The 27,199-nt window shown below is 39.4% G+C and overlaps 1 protein-coding gene across 1 annotated transcript in view; it reads left to right on the top strand.

The window, feature by feature from the left end:
* Nucleotides 1-27,199, top strand: part of ZSWIM6 (zinc finger SWIM-type containing 6) — a 108,413-nt gene that overhangs the window by 9,637 nt on the left and 71,577 nt on the right. The window lies entirely within an intron of this gene.

Below are 27,199 nucleotides of genomic sequence, written 5' to 3'. Positions count from 1 at the left end.
TGGGTGATCAGTTTTTAAACTGTCATGTATCCTGGCAGTAGTTTACAGGTTTGATTTCTAGGTAATTTTGTACATGATAAATGTAAATGACTGTTTGGTAGCAGGGAGCAAAGACGTGTTTAGGAGTAAACAAGTTGTTTTATTAAATAATACACGCTTGAAGAGAAGAAAGGTGATAAAATGCTGAGTAAAATGCTTTATAGATGAGAGGCCAAGAAGAGAAGTGGGGAAGTGGTACTTCATGAGATAATACAGAGGTCAAAGACCTCACTAGATATCTGATGAGGCATATTTAAGGAGGATATAGTCTAAATAACTCTTCCCTCTATATGATGTACTTTTAATGGGTTTTAGCAAATGCGTGGAAACTGATAGACTTTTTCCTACAAAATGAAACACAGCTTTCAAGATGGAAAATGGGTTAGCAAACAGTAACTTAGCTGTTTTGTAGCTTTTGAAATTGTAAAACAGTTGTAAGTTATGAAGTGGGTGTCCTCTCACTCTTTTCAACGTTTTGTTCCAATTTCAATTTTATAAATAAGATGTATTGGATGCAGAAAGGTAATGCTCCGATTTTTCAGATAATGGTGACTTTCTGTGTGTTTGAAGGGTGTTTGTCAGATTTTACTTCAGCAGAAGCTGTTTCTGTTCAGTAATGATGGAAGCTTGGCCAGTGGTATAACAAAACCATTGACTTTGTCTTGTATAACTGTTTCAAAGAGATTTTTTCATAGCATTGATTATATCATTCACTATAAGCTGTTTCCAAATTGTAGCTTAATTCACCTGAATAGACATTAATTGGCTTAGTTTTAAAGCACTGTATATTCCAAAAAGAGACTAGTTTTCTTATTTTGGTCCCCTACCTCCGTAATGAGTATTTATGGTACCCAGACTTGTGAAAAACAGATTTTTTTTTTATTTTTTTTTTTTTACCCCAGAACCTATATATTGTCCTGACCTAGGAAAGGGAGTGCAGACAAGAATCTGATAAGAATGATACACAGTTCATTGGACAGTTCTTCAGACAAAAGTAGGAAGGGGAAAGAGGGAGATAACTGTCAGAGTTGCTGCAGTGGTGATCAGAAGGACTAGAGAAGTTTTTCCTGCTGTTAAGAGGCCATATGGAATATAAACTTAACATTGGTAGGGGTATAAGATAAGTGGTAAAGACTAAAAACATAGAAGAGATGTGAGCATTGTAATCTCTTTACCAAGGAGATCCAAGGTCTTGTACTTAAAAGAAAGGACTTGTGTCTTCTCAGCAGGACAAGGAAGGCTGCTGCTGTTGTCAGAAAGCTGAATATTCCTAGTATGTAGAACATGCTTAAGGGAGCAAGATGTCAGTAAGATCAAAGCTGCTCCTTCCTGATACTCAAGGTGTGAAATGATAGCTAGTGAAATGTTAGAATGGATGAGTGGAAAGATGTGAATCATGGGTATGTGCTTCAGTGAATCCTGCCTGTTATGAGGTCCATCTTCCCCTCCCTCATTGAATAACAAAAGGAAGTTAAGAAGTAGCGATCAAACGTTGAGAAACATCTGAAAGGCGGAAGCAGAAGAAGATGACTGAGCAATGACACACTAAGCTGTGAAAGGAAGTAAAAGGAGAAGCACAAAAATCTATAAAAGTTGAAATTTCTGGGAGGGGAACCAACATTTTGTGGAAGTGCTGAAAGGTTCAGGAACCCTGAATCCAGAAGACATTACCATTGGGGACTATGGTGAGAGCCATCCCAGTGTGATGCACTGCATTGGAACCAGCAAGGGCCCAATGGCAGAACCACATTCCAGGCAAGGGCCTTGGTGTACTCAGTGACTTCTTGTGGGAGCCAAGAGGGTGATGTGGGACAAGATGGTGTGATATAATGAAAGCACCTCAGGCAAAAGTTAATGGATGAGTGAGGTGGGAGAATCAGCAGCATTAGAGTGCAAGAAGTGTCTGTATATTAGCCTGGCATACGTGTAGCTCGATTGGTAGGCATGGGGGGTTTTGTACGGCTATGTTTAGTTCCAGGAGCCCGGGAGGTATAGCATGTCATGCAGCCTTGGTGAGACAGTAAGTGTCCTGAACCTGGGGATTGGGCTGTGTGGTGTTTGTAGATGACAAAGTTGAGAGCAGATCCACTTGTATTGCAGTTGATGCTGGTTTGAATTTTCAGAAGCATAGTGGGGATATGGTATTTGTACAGTGGGCTGGAGGTGGGACTGCTGCAGAAGAGCCTGCAATTTAATCTTCCATCAGTAGTTGGGTACAAATAATGCGAGTCAGCAGCTGCATGTTCAATGCAGGCTTATTTTCTGCAGAGTGCACTGCCCTCACACCATACTCTCTGCATTGACCAGCTCCTTTTGCACAGGTAAAAGCAACTTTGGTCAGCTGCTTTCTGTCAGGAATGGGTATATTTGCAAGCAAGGGGCTCTTGCGATGTTTGTGGGCAGTATGTACTGTAGGTGCCTAACAGTGGTGTCCAGTGTGGTGGTGACAACTTGCAGGCGCTGATGTGGTGCAGCAGCACAGGGCCTCCACTGACTTGAGCAATGCATCGGCTGTTTGGAGGGTCTTGTACCCAGCCTGCAAAACCTGTGTAGATGTTGTGTGCTGAACAAGGGCTACGGTAGGTAGTTTCTGGTGGTCTTAAATACGGATTTCAAGCGCAACTGCAGGCCTAATGTCTATCTTTTTCTTAAGGCTGGTAACCTTAGGTTGCCTGACAAAGGTTATAAGTGACGAAGGCCTTAGACTGACAGAAGCTGTAACTATATTTCCGGTTATTCCTTTTCTTAGGGAGGGAGCATACTCCTGGTTGACCAAGCCTGCTGCCCTAAAGAATGCTGCTGATACGGAAGCACAGTGTGGCTGTGAGCACGGGAATTCTCCCAAGAGCCTGTTCCAGCAGGCTTGCAATCTCTTGTCACTCAGTGAACTCCTCCAAGGACAGACTACAAAACAGGCCTATCAAAATAATTGTTTTCCATGGTGAAATACTTGTCATGAATATTGTAAATGAAAGAACTGACTCATTTGCTGGGCCATGACTCATTTACTTCTCTGTGCCTCATTGTGTAACTCTTAGAACAGAAAATGCACATTACTGTGCTTATAAACTTGTATTTTGGAAAGTTTTTCTGTGATTGCCATTTGCAAACTTCACCCACTGTGATGACCACTGTGTTATTCACCCTGAAGTTATGTCATTGCTTTAGGCTGGCTTAAATGCAGGCTGCTGTTAAAGGAACACTGCAGTTCTCAAACTTTCAGCTTGTGCCAGAGCTTGTGGAGCTGCATGGTGAGCATTGTGACTGGCCTGCTTATGAATCCAGCTCTTGCTTGCTGAGTTTTACCTGGTTTATAGGCCAACAAAATGCTACTCTTGATGCCAGGGAGAGAGGATTGCACAAGGGGGCACTGAGAAAGTCGGGGCTCCTTTCTGTGTCAGTCACACTTAGATTGGTCTAAAGTGGACATGAAGCTGTAATTGCTGCTTGGGGAAAAGGAGGTAGCTGCTGTGTTTGGGAGTTCAGCTGTGGCAAAAGGCAGCCTGTTTGTTTCAGAGCTGCCAAGACAGGCCTTTCCTGAGCTGAGGTGCTGTGTTTGGCATATATAAGTGAGCCATCTTCCATATCACTTCATCCACAGTGTTGTTTTTTTTTTTTTTTTGTGGCGTAAACCCTTGGCTAAGTGATGACTACCCCTCCCACACTCCATCAGTGGTTTAAAAAAAAGCCAGACAAATGTTTACTTTAGGAGTACAGGAAAGGGGAAGGAAATACCTAACAATTTAGTCAAATTGTGCAAATTCATATCTATCTATATTTGCATAGCTGTTGCAAAAGGTACTTTTTGCTTTCAAAGTTCATACATTTCTTCTTCTTTTGTGGTAGTGTTGAACTTCAGCATACTTATAACACAGACTTTTGAAGTAATTTTTCTCCTTATTGTGCAGTTGTTTGGTGTCCAAATTGTGTGTTTTGTGTTTATTTTCATCATAGCTGTTGACCTGTTTATTTTCATCATAGCTGTTGCTAAAGTGTTCACAGCTTTTTGCATGACTAGACCTGCTGAGCCAACATAAAAAAAATGAGAAGTTTCTTTGCTTCTTGAACTTTCATCTGTTGCTACTCAAGAGTCACTCGAGGTTGCAGGTTGTGGAAGTGTAGCCGAGACTTCGGGTGTCTGGCATGGTCTTTTTTTTACTGGTAGTAATGCTTGAGAAAGAACTGATGGAGCACAGTGTGGAGATTTCAAGCAGAGTTTGTAGCACTGGCTTGTAGGTGAGAAAAAGCCTTACTGCTTGTAAAATAAGTACTTATGATACAGATTTACTGAGCATCTGAAATAGCTTTGTGATGTTCCAGTATTGTTCCTGCTTCCCCAAGTAGAACATTAATTGAGCAGAATATTGCTTTTGTATAACTTCCGTAGTGTAGAAATTAAATGACAGACAGCTGCTTCGGTAAGTGAGGTGTGTTTACTGAAATGATCTGTTTTCAGGACTCCAAGTCACTGTGTGGTCTATTCCAGATGGAACTAACAAATGCAGAGCTTTGTTTGCCTGTAACTGGTGGAGGGAAGAAGTGCATCAATGCCTTGTTGTGCACTTCACAGTGCAGATGAGGCCATTTTTTAGGGCAGAAATAGATTTCTTTACCATAAGGAGATTTTTTGTGGAACTTGTCTGTCTGGGAGAGGATGCTTTGGCATTCTCAACTGCTTGCATGGTGGGAGATCAAAGCTTATTTTCAAAGCTTACTTTTAACAGTAACCTGCTTCAGTGAGGAAGGATTCATCTGGGTTGCTCACTTCCTAGAGGCTTCTGACAGTTGTGACTAGACAGTTGTGGCTGTCAGACTGTTAAAGGCACTCATGAGTGAGACACGGGGTCCTTAAGTTGTGCAAAGATTAAGCAGGGTTTTTTACCTCTCTGGGTTGTCTACTGATGGAAGGGAGCCTGCATGACCTCCAACCCTAACAGAAGTGTCTAGATCCCTCCAAACCTCTGCAGGTGGTGTTTACTGGACGTGTTTGTCTAGGCTCCTAACCTAAACATTTCTCATTTGAGGAAAGTGAAGTTACATAGTCTGGTATCTTTCCTGCTCTATAGTTCCACTGCTAATGGTATAGCATTAGATGGTTATAAAATTAGATATCTACTTTCTGTCATATCTGGTTTTAGGCTCATCAGAGATGTTTAATGTGATACTTTAGAAGCTGACTGTGACTTTTGCAAGCCAGGTTTGTTAAAGAAGTACCAGTTTGAACTCTTGTTTGCTTAGGAAAATGAAAAGCACTCAGGTGTATCAGTCTCTTAGTTTTTATACCAATTAGTGGGGTTTCATGGTCGTCTTGTTTTTGACCCCTCCACTTCTATTCCTACTTCAGCTTTGCTGTTTTGAAGTACCATCAGGGCGAATTGGCTCTTCAGAACAGGGCTTTGAGCTGTACACAGTGCTATTGCTCGCATGAAACTAACAAATAGGAAAAAGAACAATCCCCGTGGGTAGTGCAGGAGGTTCTTTAAACACACTCAAATACAACAAAAGTGTTCAAATTTGAAGCTTGGCTAGGTTATATTCAGCACAGTCCCAGGAAGGATGGGAGCAGGGTGAGGGAGGAGAAGAGGAGCAGAGCTTGTAGACATTCTTCACCTACATGAAATTCTGAAGTTATTTCTTGCAATTTCATTTCTATATTTGCACAAATCCAAGATTGTAACTAATGTATTTCTAGAAAAAGTGTTTTTTAAATTTCACTCATAATTGAGTATGTTTTATCTTTAATCTGGGGAAATTTATTTTTGCATTTGTTTTCCAAATAGGGTTAAAACCCTGCAATTTTTATGTGCTGCAGTTGAATGAGTCTCTGTAATGTTGCTAAGTGTAAAACTTAGTTGGATTGATGTTTCTTGATGGAACAGGTCCAAGTGGATGTTCTCATCACAGCTCTTGGGTTGAATGAAAAACTCTGCCACTAAATCCCATGCACTCAGGTCTTTGCATACAGATTTGTTCACAAGTTTAAAATTTTGTGGAACGGGTTCAGGAATCTTGACTAGCACTTGCCATCCTTGCCAAAGCCCTCCAGAATCATTATGTAAATACCCTCACACCAGCTGTAGGTGAGAATGCTGCCTCTCGGTGCATGGCCAGAAGCTGCTGCGTTTCAGCTGCTCACTGTAATTTTCTTTCTCCAGACCTTTATCTTTCACCTTCCTGAAAGATACTCGACCAGTTTCCACCAAGGACTAAAGTCCTGTTGGGAGACTATCCACAGGGCAATTTCCATGGAACAATGAATGTGCCACCAGCTGTGCTTGTACATAGTTGTTCTGTTGCCACAGTAGGTGTGAAGTTATGTAAGGCTGTTTGACCTAATAGAGTAGTTTAAGACAACTCTTGGATTTTAAATTTGAACATATGAGGAGGGGCTTCTACTGGTTTCAGATTACTACCATTTCTAAAATTGTTTGAATTCAGTTTTGTCCCCTTAGGTGCTGTTTGAATTCAGGGTAAAGTTTCTGCTGTGCAGATGGTAGGTCTAGTTCATCTAGTAGTCTCCCTAAATGTATTCATCTTTAAAAACAAAATTTTGTGCAAATTAGGAACTGAGACTCATGAAATTACTTTTAGCATGCAATTTCTGTGAAATGCATCCCAGAAAAATTTAGTGTGTACGGTGATTTGGTAAGCTTCTGTTGAGATGAATCTGTCACAGAGTCAGGATGCAAGTACTGGATCTGGTCTAGCTCACAGTACTTGAGCAGAAACAACAGGCACAAAATTAATTAGTCTGGGTCTCTGGAAGGTGTTCTTTAGTATTATCCTTGCAAGGACCAGGTAATAAAGAAAACAGAAGATGTTTTGTGCATAATCATTGAAACCTTTGCTGTTGGGAGGCTTCAGAATATAAAGGTCATTCAAATCAAATGTATGAAATTTGCTTTTAGAGAGGAATTTCTGTTCTTGACTTAGACCATTGTGAACACTTAGTACATTGAGACATTAAAGCAGAGTGTCAGTTTTAGAAATACTGGCATCCCTCAATGAAGGAAAAGTACATGTTGAATGATGAATTGTGGTGAATATACAGGTTCACACTGTTTCTTACTGAGCTTCATGATAGTTTCAGTTCATTTCTGAACTGAAATCTTTTCCCCTTTCATGTAATAATGAGGAGATGGAAAGACAAAGATAAACCCAGACCCAAAGCACACTGTATTGTGAAAAGACAGCTGCAACTTAAGCCTCCTATTTGTAAGTGACACTGGTCTCCAGAGATGTAGTGGTTGTGAATATTTTGAAATCCTTCAATTCTTAATTGCTAAAATCTTGGAATGTATTCCTGATTACTGCAAGCTTTATCTCTTTGCATTCTGGTTATTATGAATACAATTTGACACATCTTTATTAAACCTGTTTTAATTTGATTCATACAGAGAGAGTGAACTGAATGCAAAGGAAGAACCTCTCCTGAAGGCTGGAGTAGCTTCATTCAGCCTGGTCACTTAGCAAAAAATGTATTTCCTCAGAAGAGTGGTTAAAGTATGTGTGCTCTGTCTTTGTCTTCAGTTGAAGTTATACCTGAAACGATATATCACACTGGAAACTGTACTATAATTGAGAGGTTATTCAAGAGAGAGAAAAAACATAGCAAGTGAATGGAATCTGTGACTTCTAACAAGTTTACTCAAAGTTACTAAGTTCTTGAGCATATCTGAAAAGTGGAATAACTTATTTCTTCTGTTGACAGTGTTCAGAGTTGATAAACATCTACCCTGTTAGATTTATATTGGTTCACCTAGTCCACTTAAAGCAGGAGCAAGACCTCTAGGAAAACCTTCATTAACCCTATGTGCTGATGATGACAGTGTTGCTCTTCTCATTTTATATTAGCAGTTAGCAGGGAGACTTGCTATAATTTGGCATTCTGAAGCTAATTACATTTACTGTGCTGTCCTCACGGCTAATTTTGAAGGCTTATAAGATTAGGTGTGAGGGGAGGGGGAAAAAGATCTTCCAGAATATTTATTGAAATCGTTATGTGTTTTCAAGAATTTTGTGCATTGTAAATATAGAAACTACTTGCCAGCTTTTGTTTTTTGCCTGTAGTAATAAGTTTTTCAAACATTCACAGCTGTTTATTGTACGAACAGCTGACAAAAATGCACACTCTCAGAGGTAAGGTGAGCTGGCTTCTGGGTAGAACAAAGACCTTTGTCAGAGTAGGAAAGAGATTCCCCCCCACACCCCAAACACAAATGTAAAGGCAGCTGGCAGCATGAGTGCAGATTGGAAACATATCTGGAAATTTAATTCCCCCAATTGTGGTGTTACTGAAGTGCAAAGATTTATTTTTCTTTTACTGTCTTCAAGGATTTTAATATTTAGCAAATAAAACTGTATGCTTTTGTATGCTGGTTTTTGGATTGTATAAAAAGATTTAATGCACTGAGAATAATTGCTAAAAAGGAGGAAGGGGCATGCCTGCACACGTGGTGTGATTTGTATTGTGGTGAGGAATGAGGGAGTCATTTGGGTTAAACTAGATTAAATAAATAAACCCTGTAGGTCCTGGAGGCCTTGGGTTTCCCTGAATTCAGCATTATGTGGGAGTGTTATGGAAATAGTAATTCAGAATTAGCAAGCCCTGATGTTCGTAAACCGGTATCTGATGTGCTTGCTTTTGTCATCTCCTTCCATAGACATGATACCACTTATTTTGCATATGTGTTATTACTTAGATAACCTTAAAGGAATGTTACTTGCTCCCTCCTTAATTTTTCTGTGAGCCTAAACCATTACCACAGTCTTGATCTAGCTGTGTGACTACTTTAGCTCCAGTGTTTTATTTATTCTGCCTTTTCACCCTCTAGCTTGGCAATAGTGTTAGGAGAGAACTTCATAAGGGAGAAGTGCTCCTTCTGCTTTAAAGGGTAGATGCCACTGAATCAAATCTGGTACTCTATGTACAAAAAACAAGGAATTTGAATGCGACAGCATGATAACAAGAAGGGTGCCCAATTGCCCTACACAGGGTAAATTACGTATGGAAAGTGGTGTCTTCCACAGAAGGACCAAGGTACTGATGTATGTTCAGCTTGTTCGTTTGCTGAGAGTAAATTGCTCTTCCTTAACAAAATGAAAAAGTTTTTATCACAACCTTCAAAATTTTTTGAAGAACAAAACAAAGCTTTTATCACAACCTTTGTAACTGGCAAACAGTTGTTTTTGTACTTTGGTTTATAAACTATTATGATTCTACCTGTCTGAAAAAGAATAGAAGTTAGTTTCTTCTTTAATTTGAAGAGCATTTCTAACATACCACTTTTAACATATGTGCTATTGAATGCTTTTGGGAGTCTTCCTTGAGAAAAGAGGTTTAAAGTTAGCTGAGTTGTGATCTCAGACAAAACAACTGATATTTAATATTAAAACAAAAATTACTCAAATTCACTAATGAGAATAAGTTGTTATACTATATTAATTAAGCTACACTTTTAATCTTGTTCCATTCTGTCCCAGTCATGAAGTCTTAAAAATGTTATGGTTCTCAGTTCTGTCTTGCATATAGAAGACACTGAGCTTAGCTACAGCAGACTTGAGTGTTTACGTTGCTTTTTTACAGAGGACAAATATGTTCACTGAAAATAGGAATCAATTTAAAACTATTACAGCCACCATTTTATAAGCCTCTTACACTGTTTCTAAATCACTTTGCTTTGCAATTATTCAACTGCATTGTCTGTAAAGAGCAAAAGCTAGTAAGAATTTAGGATTCTTAAAGGGCATAGTAATGCATTTTTGAAAACTGTTTACACTCTTTTGTTTCCTTTCTATTTAATCTTGCTTGTGGCAAAATATGTCAGCTACTTAAGGCACTTCTTGGATTGTGTAGAGTAGCATTTCTGGAACTCAAGGTTCATTTTGGATTCTCTTTGGCTAGATATTGGTATCATAATTTTCTCTTTCCTGCTTTTCTGGCCCTTTCTTCAGATCATTGGTTTGTACTCTGTTCATCTGCTGCAAATAAATAGTGGGATGAAGTTTCTTGTCCGTGACTGTCACTGTTACATTTTTTCATATCTCATGTAATTTGAAAGCTTCACTGGGTTCCTTTTTAGTTTGATGCTTAGATTAGTTCTTTTTCTTACTGTGTTTATTATAGATTGGTTTTGAAACTTTGTATAAATGGATGAATCCACTAGTCTTGAAATGTGGTTCATTCAGTGGAGATCTGTATGCAGTAAGGCTTACTAAAAGCTATAGTTCGCTTTTGCAGTTTGATTGTTTCTGTAGAAAGGTTGGGGGTTGGTTGACCTATGCTGTGTCTGTGTAGTATTCACTGGACATTCCTTCTACTGACATAGCTTTGGCTGCATCTATAGTTGAAGAATATGAAACTTTACAGTGTTGACAAGTGTTAAATTGAATTTGCAAGAATTCCATGTGCTGTAAGGCATATGCTATTAATATGGAACATCCTGGAAGATGATTAAGTGCTTGCAAAACTTAAATCTAATTTTCACAATGGGTGAAGTCAGATTTGTAGAGTATTTTGTACCCAAGTTTGTACACAAGTGTAAAGCACAGCAGTTATGCAGCTGATAACTTTGTACATGTTTGTATTCATTGGCACTAAAATGGTTTTTAAAAAACACAGCAAAAACAGGTCCTCACTGGTTTCTTTCAAGAAATTACAGCTCCATGAAGAATAAGATTCTGAAATAAAAGCACTACCCCTTTTCTTTTGAGCTTTTCAATCTTTTGTCACTAACCACTTGTCACTGTGTTTGCTGGCAGTTGAATTTAAGCTTTAGAGTTTTTCGGCAATTATCAATAGAGCTTAATCCTGTTGTCTCCTTGGACTGTGTTGAGGGGTGGATGTTTTTGTGTGGGTTGTTTGTTTTTTTTTTTTTTTTTTGGTTTTTGTTTTTGTCAGATTTTTTGGTTGGTTCTTTTTTGTTGTTGTTGGTTTTTTTTTTTTCTTTGTTAGTTTTTTATTTTTAGGTGGGGTTTTTTTTGGTGTTGTTTGTGTGGTTTTGTTTGTTTGTTGTCTTTTTTCTCTCTTTTGAAGTGACTAGGTGGAAATTGAAACTCTTTTGTCTATTTTTAATTTTTTTTTAGCAGAGTTAATCCAGGAAGCAAGATAGTTCTGTTTCTGGGATTTTGAACTCTCAGTCAAGGCTGAAGAGTATTACTAGCCTGCTTATGAAACTGTTTGGGCAATAAATGCAAGGTCTTAAGAAGTCAGTAATTTTATCTGACTCCTTCCCAAGATTTCTGTTTAGTTTAAAGACATGGCATGGCAGACTGGTAAGGAAGCCACTATGACAGTAAAAAGTGTTTCCTTCTGCTCAGGAGGAACTTCCTGTGTTTTACTTTATCTTGTCACTGGGAATCACGGACAAGAGTGTGGCTCAGTTTGCTTTATGCACTCCCTTTAGGTATTTGTAGAAATTGATGAGACCTCTCTGAGCCGTCTCTTCTGCAGGCTGACCAGACTGAGCAGTCACAGCCTTTTTCTTCCTGTGTGAGGTGCTTCAGCTCCCACATCTCTTTGTGGCCCCTTGTTGGACTCACTTGAGTAGGTCTATGTCTGTCTTGTAATGTGGAGCCCAGCCCTGGACACAGCACTTCAGGAGCAGCCTCTGTGGTGCTAAACAGAGGGGAGGGATCACATTCTTTGACCAGCTGGCAGCACTCCCTTCTCTTGCAGCCCAGGATCCCACTAGCTGCCTTGGCTTCAAATAACAATCAAAAGAGAGCATTTTAACTGGTTCTGGCCCCAGACTATGCTTAAACCAAAACAAAAGTGGAATAAAAACACTTAAGCAATCACAACTCTGCATTTACCCTGCCAGTGTAACTGGGACAATTCCCTTCTTAAGAGGAGTTACTTTTCAAGCTTGAATTTTTAACACCAGCATTCTCTTAGTGGATGGAGATCAGAATTGGTGCTGCTTTATTTGTGATGAGCTACAGAATAATTAATGAATTGCATAGTCTGTTAGCATAATGTTTTCTTGCTGTTTCTATAATTTGCTTGGATTTCTGCTTACTAGAACTTGGTTGCTTTAGTTCACACAGATAAGACTCTTGAGGTATGAGGGTACTCATGTAAGTTTTATTTGGATTGCCTCTTTTCCCCACTTCTCTGGTTCCCTCAGATTATCTTGAATAAAACAAAGTGTGGGTAAAGAGGAATTGAGGCTATCTCTTGGAGAAATTTTTGGCTATTTTGTATCTTCTCTATGGCAATAAAAAAAACCTGCTTTGTTTTTTATTATGTATTTTTAATAGAACAAGAAGAGAGCTCTATAGTGGTTTATGTTTTGGCTTCATTACTGGCCTCAGCTGAAATGGAAACAGTGGTGTGGGTGGAGAAAGCTATCTGTCAGGATCTGTTCCTTGCTCTTTCTTTCCTCCCCCTTTCACCAGCAAATGTCAAGATAGCTCTGACTGTTCCAGAATGTACATAAGGAATCTCCTACAACTGCCTATTACCTAAAATCAAAAATTATAGCTGCAAAGTACATGAGTGGCTATTTTCTCACCAAATGCTGAAAAATGTTTCAGTGGAGCAGAGAATGCTGTGTAAGTAACATAGTTTTCAAGTCAATGATTACTTGCCCTTAATAAGTATTATTTTTACAGGTGCAGTTTGTCACAGTTAGGGAAAGTGACAAGCTGCAAAATTACATTTGAAAAGTGAAATTATTTAAAGTTTCCTTTCTTAACAGCAAATCTTTTTTTGAAAGTGGCCTAGAGGCTCTCAGTTTTCAGTCTATGTGACTTCCACGTACAGCAAGACTTGGAGCATAAACAATGCAGGTGAAGGCTAACTAAATACCAACTGTGTACTGATTAATTTTTTTTCCCTTTTATAATGAAAAGTTGGTTTTCTATTTGCAGTTCAACCTAGAAGCTTGTTTTGAAATGGAGCAGCAGGCAGCTGATCTATGCTCTCTTCTACTCTTCCTTCTTGGTGTTTGAGAAGTCACTTATGTTTGCAGAAGAAAAATATTGCAATAGAGTTTAGAAAAAAAATTAAAATGTGTTTGTTTCTGTAAAGCTCAGGTTTACAGTGTGCTATTGTTTCTGTTGTTCCTATAATAAACAGATTTGTTCTTTCTGGTTTTTGATTACACTTAAGAAATTCAGGCTTGCGTTTCAGAGGTGTATAGTTAGAAGTCCAGAAAGTAGGGATGAAATAGATACCGACACCACCTTGTAGTCAAAGTTTTAGTCCATGTTCTCAGAAGAAAATTTGAAGTGCTGTAATGATAGAGCATCACAGATGTTTGCAGGTAATTCCTCCTAAATAAAACAACAACCTTCTTTTGGAAGTAAGTTTTGGATTCATAACTTCAGATTATGTGGTTGCCCCTGTCTCAGAATTCTAATTTATGCAAATGTTTTAAAGTGGTCTTCCTTTAGGGGAACTTAGGCCTTATTTTCTACTCCCTGCCCCTACAATGAAGATTTTCCAATGTCTTTGAATGTTAGTGGAAAACTTCAGGCATGTTATGCCATTACCTCTGGATGTGTAAGGATGAAATCCTAGACACAACCTAATTGTCAAACACTTGCTGCTTTTTGGGTGTATTCATTTAGGTGGACCTGAATGGACTTGGAATCTGTAAAGCTGTAGTCCTCCTACATACTCTAGAAGACATATTGAGAAGTGGAGATAAACTTGAAGGAAAATGCTAAAGATAGCTGTGCTTTGAGAGTGCTTTCTAAGTGCTTTGTTTAGAATACACTGCAGAAATATTAATAGAAATAGATGCTGTATTGATTGAATGTAATACAAAGAACGCATGATATTTAAAGATATAAGTTCGTGTATTCTGTAGTGAATCATTGAAGATGTGAGACTAGGTAAAAACGTAAAATGCATAGTATGATGCCAAGCACAGGAAAGTGTCTCGAGTACAGTGGAGGACTCATAATTATTACATTAGTGACAAGTGAGCTTTGTTCCTTCATGTTCCCTTCATGCTGTGAACAAGTTTTAACAAAGTATTTGCACCAATCCCATCAAGACAAAATTTTGCCTTGCCTCTTCCTTAAAATTATTTTAATCCAATCATCAAAATAGTTAAGAAAATATCTGAGTACAAGGCAGGTAGAGCAAATTAGATTCTTTGAAGTAAGAATTGATTAGGGAGAGTTTGGAGTTCTACAAGTCTACACTGAAATTAAATAGTACTGGAATTTATGGATTGGAGAGCATGTTAATGGATTTGAAATTAATACCCAACCAAATAAGGCAAATGTATATTCTCAGTCCAAAAGGCAAAGTTATTTAGGTCTAAGAAATGGATTGGTTTGACAGGGCTATATGTGCAAGTATGTCTGTAGAGATGTGTTTTGTTTTCGTTTCTTTTTTTTCCCCCCACTTATGAGGAAATTATCAACTAATAAAATTATTCTTGGCTGCTTCTGTTCTAGTCTTGTGCCTCTAGAGGACACTACCTTTGCCACTAGAGAACAGTCTAATTGAGGCAATATTGGGGTATTTATGGTCATCTTTAGAAGTTTGGTACATTTTATACAGTTTTGTGTATACAGATCTGTTTTGTCAAGGTGACAGAAGGATTATGATGCTTCAGATCATTTTCTCTAAGTAAAAGTGACAGGATGGGCTACCTTCTTGCGTTTTCCTAAAATTTTTGGAAGAAAACATACAGCTTGGTGAGATTCAGGCTTTGTTGAGCAGTTTTGTTTCTGTTCAGCCAGAGCTGAGTCCCTATCTTCACTTCAGTGTCTTTAGGTTAATAACTTGTTATTTTGTCCATAGATTAGACCAAGTCTCATGAAACAGCTAGGATTAAAACATATTTCTTTCCCAGTTCCCTCATTCTGCACTAGGCAGTGAAACAGCAGGAGAAAGTGGTTTGTGTACATCAGTAGATTCTACCCAGACAATTTCTTTTGACTGTGAAGTGACACTCTTGTTCTAGACAGCATTCTCTTGGAGAGAGAAGATAAAATAACTTTGAGAAGTATTTTCCACCTTAGAAGTAGATATTACTGCTGCCAAGTCTGTCATTGTCACCGCAACCAAATTTGTCACAGTAGATAAATATTTTGGTTTCGCCTGTAAGCCATTAATTTCTTCACCTTCTACCGTACTTAACTTGTCTCTTCGATCAAAAGGCTTGGAGCATGAGACATGGAGTAGATTATCAGTAGGACTTTCGGCATAGCTTTGGGTAAGATGTTATAATTTATGTCCTTACATACTGACTTAAGTATTATACTAGATAACATTTGAGGTCACTACCACCTCATAATAAGACTTGAAAGGCTGCTCTTTGAAAAATACTTCTAAAATTTGCATTCTCTGAAGTAAGAGCAGTGAAGGTTTAAAGTAGAGAATTTTGATTTTGATGTCATCCTTGAGAAATATGGTAGTTTAGAAGAAGCAAATTCTGTGTAATTGTTGTTCGTATTTCATTATTGCTAAACCCTTTGTATTAAAATGTAGGATACTTTTCTCCAAGGAAGTTTCCCTAAAGGTCTTTGGAGAAGTTGACTTACACAAGGGTGGACTGGTTTCTAGGTCTTAATCTTGCATGCCTAGTTTCTGACATTTTGTCTGTTCAGAAGGTTCAATAGGCTTCCCAAGAGTTGCTATTTTGGGGTGACTAAGAGGGTGGGTGGTTGCTGGTGTGCTTTGAACTTCATTTTCTCAGTGGGACTACCCCTTAACAAAGGCAGTCTGGATCAAACTCCCTGAGACCTCCATACTGTTGTCATTTGATGGTCCTTTCTGTTTTTAACATCCTATCCTTAACTTGGGACAAAATCCTTTACTGTGCCATGATAATAACGACCCTTCTTCCCCACACCCTGCCCCAGCATTCTGTAAATGGAAGAGGAATTCAGTGCTTGGTTATTAACTGAACATTACGACTATAGGTGCTGGTGTTGCTGTGATGACATTCTGCAAGTTTTGGATTTTTCTAGTGTCTCTTTTTTTTTCCTGTAATAGTAGCTTTTCTTGGATGGTAAATTTGTTACTCATATTTTTGGCATTTGTTGGGTGGACTTTGAGTCACTAATGCCGCCTAATTCTGCCGTATGAAAGTTACCCTTCAGTGTTTCAATGCACTTGAAACACTGTTTGTTTAATTTTATTTTATGTTTTGTCACAGCAATACCATTGTTTATAAAACTGGCTTTTCTATGTTGGTGCAGAAATGTTTCAATTTTTTTTGTGAACCATTAAAATGTCATTAAGAAGGGGTAATTGCTCAGAACAGTCTGTTTTAAACAGGTGTCTAGCAGCTTATGAACTGTGTTTATTTTAAGTATCTGAAATTCTTTTTTTGTGTAATGGTTTCTGTGGTTCAGTACACAATTTTAGGACTGTACTGCTGGAACATAATATACTGTTGTTGTATTTTTGCTTTTTTTTTAACCCTGTGATGATGATGCTCCATCACTTGCAAGCATTATAGTCCTGAGTAGCTGATGATGCTTCCTTACAGAATATTGCGCTTTATCATTAAAGGGAGAAAATGCAAGGAAGTTTGTAGTTTGAACTAGGACAGCTTTTTGTAAGGGATAGAAGATAGCCCAGTAAACTCCAGCAGGTTGCATATGTGGAGTTTGTATCTCTTGTGGATGCTTGACATTTCAAGAAGACAGGTTTAGGTCTTGTTAGATATTTAGAAAACTGTTCTGAAAGAGAGTAACTAGCAATATATACCCTAAACCATGTCATAATGAAATGCAGAGGTTGAAACTTGGTGTTTTTCACTTGAAATTGCAAGGAGTTGAGTTGTGTTTTCAGTGTCTGTAGTCTGTGGAAGTGTTCCTATCAGTACATGGTAGTGTCTTGTTAGATTAAGGTAGTCATGAGAGTAAAAATTGTTCAGGGACAGTTGTTTTCTTGTCAGTTGAGTTATTTAACTAACATGTAAGTTCTGGGCTTTTTACTTTGAAATGCAGCAGGGAGAGAATGAATGTTAATGAGGTGTGTGTTTTCACCTACTGTCTTAGTATGGAAGCTGTGGCATTTTTAGTTTAATCAGTTTTACTTTGAAGTCTATGTTTTAAACTAGTGAAAACCTTTTAAAATGGCCAAAATATAAATGTTTACAAGTACACTTTACCATGGGCTGTGGGACTCTGTCTATCTTTTATGATTCTGTGGTTTTACTTACATTTTTCTCAATGTCTGTATAAGCTGGAGTTGCTCTCAGCTGCTTTCTTCTGTCTATGCTATTCCTTTACTTATGCAGAAGTGGTTTGGTTTGGGTTTTTTCAGTGTGTGTCCTGGCATGGTGGCATGGATCAGGGAATATAACTAGTGAAACATGGTGAGGGTTTTATCTTTTTTAATTTGGGTGGGGTTTCCTCCCCCCCCCCCCCCGAGCTGGGTCCATTCACGGATCAGATGAATGACCATGTGAAACCACAGAGAGGAGTTTTATCAAAACTTGATGAGACAGAATAGAAACAAAAATAAGTGTCAGTGGCTGGTACCATCTTCTGCCTTTTCCCTAATGCTGAAAGTAATGCACGAGGTCACACCTGCAGGTATGTTAGCCTGAGGTGCTATGGATTTCCCAATCCTAATCCTAAACCATTAATAAAACATTTTATTACCTTATTTCTTCTAACCTGTGCTTATGCTAAATCTTTGTCCAAGGAGAAGTGGGGTGTCCCCTTTGTGTCTGGCTTACCCAGTTTCTCCTAGCCAGCTCTTAAATTACATTAGGCCAGGCTGATGAAGCTTTTCTGAAAGACAAGATGGGAGGAGGAAAAACTAACCATGTCCTGCCACCCAAAACTAAGAGGAAGAATAGAAATACCTGACAGCCAAGTTTCCCTCCGCTTCAAGTGACTCCTTCAGGGATTTGATTTAGCTGATGTAGTTCTGCATGTAAACAGACCATGTAAAAGCCTTACTGGACAAACTTCTTCCTATTCCTGTCTTTTGCTAGTAGAAAGAAAATAAAAGGAATGTATGCTGCTTTGCTTCTTCAAATATATTCAAGTTGGCTGGAAAATGTTCCCTCTGTAGTATCCGTCACTCCTTAGCAGGGTTCATGAAATAGCCTGATGCTTAAAGCTTTGTGCCACAATGCAAGCTGGTAACACTTGCTTGAAATTACTCTGTGTTTTTGTACTTGGTTATCCATTGCAGGATACCTGTAAAGGTAGGAAAGGGACAGGTTAAGGTTTTTTCAAACTCCCTTTTTAGACCACTTACGAATGGAAATTGGTTTTGTAGATATGATCAAGAAGAAGATCTTCTGAAAGTGCAGCACTCACAGGAGAAAAACACGTCTTAGTCTGCAAAAGTAAAATGCAAGATTTCACTTTGTTACTAAATACAGCTCTGAGTTGCCAGCTTTAAAAAGGGTGCAGTTTAGCCCTGGAGTTTGTCTTCAAAAATATTAGCAAGGTTAGTGATTTATATTTAATGGCAATAAAAACAGAAGCTATTTTTTGATTATAAGAGCTGCTTTAGTGTTTCTCTTTGGGGGTGAGAATGAAGCTCCTAAATCAATGGTTTTGGAGATTTTAACTATATAATCTTTAAGCTAAATTGTCTTTTTGCTTCCCCTCAGTGCTTTGTTCACATGTTGGGTTTTTTCCTCTCTGGATTTCCTTTTCCATTAGAAGTTTTTTTATATTCATTCTTGTCTGTCTTAGAAGAATAATTTGTTTACACTTTAGTCATTGTCTTTAGCTGGTAGTAGAGGAGATATCAGTAGATGACTAAAGGGTTTTTTCAGTGCTTCAGTACACTGTCACTCCAGTATTTCCCATTCATCTCTGTCATTACCCACCTGTACTGTAGTCTACAGTATTTATTATTTTGTCTGCTTTGTGCAAGATTCTGTGTAAACTCAATGAGTCCTACCTCTGAAAAGTTTATTCTTAAATTATGATGCAAAAGGTGCAGCAAAACAAAAAAAAAGTGAATTAGAACAAAGATGTGAACATGTGGTTTCTTTCAGAGTCTAATAACAGTATTGTGTAATTGGCAGCTTAAGTCTTCAAAAATCATGATTAACATCTTTGGAAATCAAAAGGCTTAAAAGCGAACGGAAAAAAGCTTTAGAAGATAATTTTGAAATGTCCGTTACTTGCTTCTTGTAATGCTTTAGTTTTTTTTTTAAACTTGTTTGAAGTTTTCAGACTGTCCTCTACAGCTAAAAATGGAAGCTTAAAACCACCCAAGGGGTAAAAAGCAGACAGAAGTAAAATTTATTGTTTTAAATGAGAGGAGTGGCAACTTGAATACCGTGATATAATTTAGGAATGTGATTATTTTAAGAAGACTTCTGAAGATAGTAGCAGCCACCATGTTATTATCAAGATGTTCAGCTTTTTTTGAATGGTGAGCTGGTAGCGAAACACAAACCTGGTGATACGGAATGTCCTAGAATCAATCATTTTCCTGCTTTCAATCCCAGATAGGAGCCAGAAACAGCACATGATGTCGTTGGCTTCTCTGCTGATGACCTTTTTTGAGGGCTACTGAGATAACTAAAATGGTGATACAGTAAAAACCACCCAAAGGACATGGTTTTCAATGACAGCACTACCTGGAATCACCATGAGGAGTAAATATTATAAACATGGTGAAAAGTTTAGCCTAATGGATGGTGTCTGTCCAAAAGTAATTACTACATCCAAGAAGAATTGTTACTTCAGTTTTGTAACACTGTAGTGTCTCAGGCTGTATTTTATCGGCAAAGATGATTCAGGGGCATTATTGTAACAGAAGAAACAGGGAAGCTTCATGAGGAGGTATTTTTTAAAAGTTCATGCAAGTGTCACAAATGAAAACTTTACACTAGGAGGATGGAAGCTCAGTGATGGAAATCTTTTCAGTGCTGCTGTCAGTTACCCAGTGGAATATTTTTGTCAGTTTTTGGAGTTGGCATTGTTAGGACAATTTTAGGAAGATTAATGTCTCAGTAAATCTGTGAATTGCATATTCTATCACTGCAGTGATAGAACAGATCAGAAATAGCAACAGATCCTGTCCAACTCAGTTATCTATTAAATGTAAAAGAAGTACAGAGCCCATGTGTAAAGCAGAGGCCAAATTTGTAATCATCAAAGAAGCTAAAAGTCATGGCTCAAACAGTAATATTAAGTCATCTCCTACTGTGCTGGAGTTTTGTGTTGTATATGCTGATAAAAATCTTTCCTTCAAAGATACATGTTTTGGCAGTAACAGTAGCTATGGGGAACTTCCCATTCAAATAAGCCCTTGTGCTTTGAAGGCACTGAACTGATTTATTCCATACATTTAGACACTGGTGTCATGTAGTATTGCACTAAATAGTTATTTAGTTGTTTGCACTGGGTGTTTGGTAATTTGCACTGTTGACATGATTTGTATCCTCTGACCGCATGGTCTTCACCTTCCCCCCTCCCCAAGTGTCAGTGTGGTGGTCTCTCCCTGAGTTACCCCTCCTCACTTGTATCCCATTGGCTGTGGTCCTCTTCCTCTGCCCCCCATTCCCCCGGGTATAAAAGTCCCCCCTGCCCCCGAGAGGAGGGGATGGCCTCTTTTCTACCTGGAAATAAACATAGGACATTCGTCCCCACGTGGAGAAGAGCGCTTCTGGTCTTTTGCCTTTGTCCATGTAAGATCGTGTGGGCTGGGGTCCGTAGCTAGCTGGATTGGGCCCCAACAGCCCGCCCAGACACGAATTCTTACAGCGTCAGTTATGCATTCAGATAAAATACTCCTTGTAGTTAGCTCCTCAGTTTGTCCAGCTTGCCACCACGTGCAATCTGGGCAAGATTTATAAAACTTAAAGGAATTGCAGAAGAGATTATAGGTATTTGTTAATATTTGAAATTCTTCATGCCACCTGTTAAAATTTTGTATGCCACATGTGTTGTAGTTTAATTATGCTCTTTTGATAGCTGGAGTTTCTACACTTCCTAAAAGTGGTGGTTACAGAAGACTGTGAAAGGAACTCTTCTTGAAATCATGCTTTAGACTGATACATGGCATGGGGAGAGTGTGAGAAAGAGAGATCTTTTCTCCCATCCTACCTGCTCATTCAATTTAGAAGCTCACTATAATCTTTCAAATTAATATGTAGCATGAAAGTACTATGGCACAGAAGTCAAAGCTTTTCTGTTTTGCTTTAAACTGTCCCTGAGCAATCTTGATCTGAGGAATGCTAGATGAGATGGCTATGTCCCTGTTCTGTTTTCTTAAAGTGGGGAACTTTAGAAATCAGAACTTTTTTCTGGTTAAGAACATGAACATCCATTTTAGGAAATCTAGTTTATAATTTAAAAAAATTAACTGTAAGCTTAAGAGTCCTTGCCAGTGCTGTACTTGCCCTTTTCAGGAAGGACATAGATTTTTTTTCTTTTTCCTAGGGACATCTGACATGGTTACAGGGATATGATTATTTAGATTGTAAATTACTCTGGAGAGCTGGAAACAGCTGATGAAAATATCTGTGAAAAGATTTAGTGTTTTTATAAACTTTTTATGTACATTGTTAGCAATTTATTTGCTGACCGACTTAAAAAAAACTGTAGTTTTATTATCAGATTAGTTTAGGTGGGCAGTATCTGTAATGCTGTGGTACTGAGGTCATGCTGACAGTCAGAGGAAAGGCTTCTATATGATATTTCTTAGGATGGCCACTACTTTAAAAGAAGTGCCTCTTACTGGCTAAGGTAGTGTGTATTGGATAGATGTTCACCTAAAATGGCAAAACCTCTATATGTTCTAGAAAAGTATTTTTTCAAGGTATGCTCTCTGAAAACCAGAACTTAACTTGATCAGGTGGAATAAGAATCTGAATAGGAGAACATGACAGGATAGTATATTGTGAGTTCTTTATTTGGGAATGGTTTCATGCTGTTGGTGATACCTGTGCTTCTCAGTGTTAAACTAGCTTGAGCCCTTGTGTTTAACTTAGTCTTAAAACATCTTTTTTAAAAGAGGTTCAGGGATAGTGAAGCTTTCTTTTATGCTTGTCATTATTCTTGGTCCTACTTGCAACACAACCGGTGTGTGTTTGTAGGGGGCGAGTTTGGGCAGCAATAGTTCATAGATGTAATGGAGCTACAGTCTGGGACCAGAAGTCTAAAAATGGGTTGTTATCTTCAGAGAGTCCCAAAACAGTGTGGGTGGAGTAGTGGAAGGAATTTACTATACTGCCTTCACAGCTCTAGAATAGGAGCCCTCTTGAGTAAAGTAGCATGGCTATGTGAATGGAAAGTGAAAACGATAGTGCCGTGACCTTCAGAAAGCTTCCTTCATTTTCTTCCGAGTTGTAGAGGTATTTGGAAAACATCTGCACATTAGATAGAGCAGGCTGTAATAACCACATCTATTCTTAGCCTCCATTTCCACTTCAAGTTTTAGACGTGCTTTTTCTGAGCTTTCTCTCAGGCCTCCTCCGTGTGACCTGGGGTGCATCGTTCCGTGTTCATCCTGTGCCCAGCTCCAGTGCAGACAGAGCCAGTGGTGCTCGCCCGTTCTATGCTCGGATGAATCAACCTGCGAGACCGGCGGCACCTTCAGGCTTCGTATATATCATATATGAGAACGTGATTAAAATCAAAGCTGCTATAATAAGTACAGTGTTGTACCTGGCTATCAGCATGCGGGCTTGGGTAGAACGGGAGAGAGTTGGGCTGTGAGTGGTCCTGCCCGGTTTGCATCTGCTGGGCGGTGCTGGGGCTGGCTCCTCACTTTCCACCCCCCAGTCACCGGCGACCGGGATGGCGATTCCCTGGTCGGGACAGCCTGCCCGTTCTTGTCCTGGTGTGCCCGCGGAGTGGGGCCGCGACCCCAGTGCCGCAGGGGTTAAGGGCGGCGGGGCCGCGGCGTTATGCAAAGCCTTGAAGTAAAAAGGAAGTGCATTGCAAAATGCTGAGCTCAGTAGCCTGGCTCCCGGCCAAGCCCTCGCCTGCCGCGGCACAGCTGAGGGCTCGCTATGCGCTCGCTGGCGGCGCGGGCCCGCGGCGCTCTTGAGGAATGCCGCCGCCGGCTGACGTCAGCGCGGGCCGGCGGTTCAGCCCGGGGACAGGCGGGCGGGCCCGGCCGCCACAGCCCGCCTCCGGCGGGAGGGACGGCGTGCGGCAAGAAACAAGGGGCGCGCTCACGCACCCGCTCCGCTCCGCTTGTTTCTCGTGCTCAGAGCTGCGGTGAGCCCGTGAGAGCTCTGAGCTCTCGGCGTTCCAGAGTTAGGGGTTCTGGGAGGCACTCTTGGCGCTGCTGCCCTCCCTCTGCTGTCCGCCGGGTGAGAGAAGTACTACAGCAGCAAAGCACGGTCAGTGGTGACATCACAGCCCCTGATTTCGTAAATCAGGGGAGAGCTTATGCAGGAAGGTGTTTTGAGGGTGACAAGGTCGTAAACTTCTTAGTTAAAAATAAATAAAATTTATTTTTAATCCAGGCTTTGTGTTTGGATTGGGTGATGCATCTTCTGGGTGATACTCTCTTCAGCTCTGTACTCAGATTGCAGGGTGGATCTATGCTTTTGAATTATTATCATGAAACAAATGCACAAAACACCCCCACAAACCCTGGACAATATCCAGGCTTGTGTAAGAGCGACAGAAAGCATTTTTTGCTGTCATTCTTACTGGCAGTATAGTTAAGTGGAACATTACTTAAATGTTTCATCTTACTGAAGGGATTTTTGGAGACTTTCTGGTTGCAGAAACTTCTGGGCTCTCTGGATACTTGCTTAGCAGGTCCAGGCAGCTTTTTTGAAGCTGCTCTCTTGTTTAATTTTTTTTTTTAATTTGGTTTTTCGGGGTCTACCTTTCTCTCCTATAACCAGTCTTGCTGCTTGTAGTCTTCACTGTTAAATCTGCAAAACTTCTGGGGTAGTGCTTCATATCACATGTCCCTGGTCAGTGTGCACCTGTCATAGTGGTATAATGCTTTTATATAAATTAGAGTTACAGGTTGCAGGACTCTGTTCAGAGTTTAGGTAGAAATACATTATGGAATTTTTAAACTAGTAGTTCTGTGAAGGAGAGGTGAGGTGGAAAAAACTTCAAGAGAAGCCCTTTTCTCTTTCCCATTTTTCCTGTCCTGTTAATGATGTAGCAGATATTGGTGACATTGATATCGACCTGTTCCCGATAAAGAAAGTTGTTCTTGCAAGGCAGGTCTAATTCATGAAATTCAGTGTTGAATGGTATTGGGGCCAAGTCTTAACCAGAGCCAAAAAACATCAGAAGTACTAGTATGGAAAACATCTTTTAAACATCTAGTGGTTGGTGTTTTAGGGGTCAGAAGTAGTAGATTTCATTTGTATTATTGTGGTGCTGCATGACTCTGTGTGAGTCACTCTGCTTTGTGTGTGCTGCTTTCTCCACTGTCTTGTCTGTCGCAGATTATTATTAAATTTTATGACTGCTGCTGGACAATGCATACCAAAGTGGTGCCTCAAGTTCTGTCTGGAGCATCAGGGCAGTAGTGACACAATGTGATGATGAGGAAGCCTCTGGGTTGCCTCTGTGAATCAGACTAGCTTGTACCTCTCATTCCAGTGAGCATGATATGGGATTTCCTCTTGAGCTGCAAAATTACTAAGTCTAGTTAAATGCAGCATAAATCATATAAAACAGGAGTTTGCATCTTTCAATCTTTCTAAATATTGCGAGCTATTTAATAGGAATTGCCTACACTGTGGTCAAGCCCGAGAGACTCATTGTGGTTCTGCATTTCTGAAAAAAAAGGGCACCAGATAAAGCTTAACATACTACTTCTGAAATTCACTGTCAGACGTTTAATTTGATATGTGGTGACAGATTTTGCTAGAATGCCTTTTTTCTTTAATTGAATCTATGAATTAACATGGCAGAGGCAATATTGTTGTGTATTTGTTTTTTGTTTTTTTTTTTTTTTTGGTGTTATGGTAGATAAGTTCCTCATATTTGATGTTTGACTTCTCTTCAGAGCCTGTTTTTATGTGCAGTACCCATGTTCCCTGAAGTGTCTTGTCATCGTGACTCATAATGAAAGAAACTTAGAAGCAGTTCTGAGAAAGAGGCCCTTTTCCTGTTAAGAAGGGAACGGAACCCAGTGCTATGTCCACTGAGAAATCCTGTGCATTTACTATAATTTTGAAAAAAAAAAAAACCATAACAAATAACCGCCCCCCCCAAAACAAACACCAAACCAAAAAACCTACAAACCCACAACTAAACCAATAAAACCAACCAGCTAAACTCCAGAACTATAGAGTGGTGCTGCAGCACTGGTGCCTGAGTGGCACACTTTTCCTTTTCTGCTCTACTGGCTGATGGTCCCGTCCTGTATCGGTTTTATCTATCCATACTGGAGCAGTATCACCAGTTCAGTACGATATCAGTGTAAGTGTGCAGGAAGAAAACAGCAGAAGACTTAAAAAAATCCAAAATCATATAGTAGCAACCCCTTTGCAATTACAGGCATTGCATCACTCTGATAGGGGCAGACAGTATTAATCAGAAGAGATCAAATGTCCGGTAAGCGCCTTGTGTGTGCTAACTGATTTCTCAGGATCCTTATTTCCCTGAGAGTGTATGAAGTGCCACATTGGATTTTTTTCTGTGCCAGTTATTTTGGCAAAAGGGTGCTTGGGGTGAATTTCCATCCTTATCTTAAGTTTTAATACCTAAAGAAATTTGAAACTCAGCATGTTCTTGTCTCACTTCTTTTCTAGAGGCATTAACCAGAACGTAACTTCACATACAGCTTCTACAGAAACTACTTTTGCAAGGGCTGTGATTAAGACACCACATCTTGTTCCCCGGCTCCTTCCCCCACTACATCAATTTTTGAGGGCATCCCATCTGGTGAACTGAACCCAGAGAGCTGACAGTAGAATACTCTTACAACTAGCAGATAACTTAGGAATAATAAATTAGGTAGCTATTTGATTAGTTAAGAAAATAACATTCAAGAAAAACTCTTTCCTGAGTAGTATGAGTAGCTACAAGTGATTGTTGTTAGGTGCAGCAAAGGCATTTCTAAGCATTCTGAAAGGAATCCTTTGCTGAAGATGAGTGTATAAGTTTTCCAAATGTCTTCTACCCATTGTCCCTCCTCCTTTTTTTCCTGTACTGTACTACAAAACTCGCTCTTGTTCTGCAGCTGTTTTTCAGTTTGCATGGAGTAGGAATGAAAATGCCTATCTGCCTTTAAAATATCAGAATGTTTTGGTTGGTTGGTGGTGTTTGTTTTTCCCCTTCTCTCTCCTTTCTGGTTTGGTGAATCAGGAGAATGAAAATCTCTCTTGATGATTGCCTTGATGGGATTTGGAAATGGTAGTGGTGACAAATAAGCAACTTTTCTTTCTCATCCCATTTCCTGTGTATCATTTCCTTTTCCAATTCTCCTTCCCCCAGATGTTTGGCAGCTTTCTCTTCAGATCTGTCTGCCCAGCATCCCATATTGTCCTTATACCAGAATGTGAGACATTGTATGGGACAGAATTATTGGTGCCCTTTGCCAGGACATTCAGGGGGATTGAAGGAGTCTCAACTGAGCAGCAACAAGGAGAAACTGAATGTTAATCTCTCTGGAAACTCTATACAAAGTGCAGCATGTGGCTCAGAGGACTCTGTTGCTCAGTGTAGACTTGATGCAAGTAACTGTTTTGACTGTCATAAATGATGTACATTTTTGTCTAATTATTTGAGTAACAGTAAAATAACTGTCCCCAGGGACCTGTGGCTAAATGTGTCGAAGGAGCATTTTCTCCAATGTTTGTTGAAATCAGTGCCCATAGAAAATTTGTTTAACTTTGAAGTCTTTTATCTTTTTGATTCAAATCTTGTTGTGACTCTTGTATCTTTTTAGTTTGAATTTTGATTTGACTATGTTCCACTCTTATACATTATTCTGTATAATATAAACTGCATTTTATTAGCTTTAGTATGTAGATGGCACAGGTCATTGTGCTGGGTGTATCTTTTGTATGCCTACCAAAGCAAGACACCAGTTCGTGTGGTTTGGATGTGGCCGGCCTGTGCTAGTAGGAGGCCTGAGGCAGAAAAAGCTGGATCCTTTTCAGTTAGAAAAAAATTGGTTAAACCAGGAAATAGAACCTTGTTCTAGCCTTGAAGCAAATCACAGAGCTGTTTGGTGGTAGCTGGCAAATTCTTGTTACACAGTGTGGTACTTGTGTACAAAGATACTGTAATAGTACATAGAGATACAGCAGTGTGTGCATTTCTT

The sequence above is a fragment of the Molothrus aeneus genome, chromosome Z (genome assembly GCF_037042795.1).
Source record: "Molothrus aeneus isolate 106 chromosome Z, BPBGC_Maene_1.0, whole genome shotgun sequence".
NCBI lineage: Eukaryota > Metazoa > Chordata > Aves > Passeriformes > Icteridae > Molothrus > Molothrus aeneus.
This window is presented reverse-complemented; position numbering and strand designations above follow the sequence as displayed.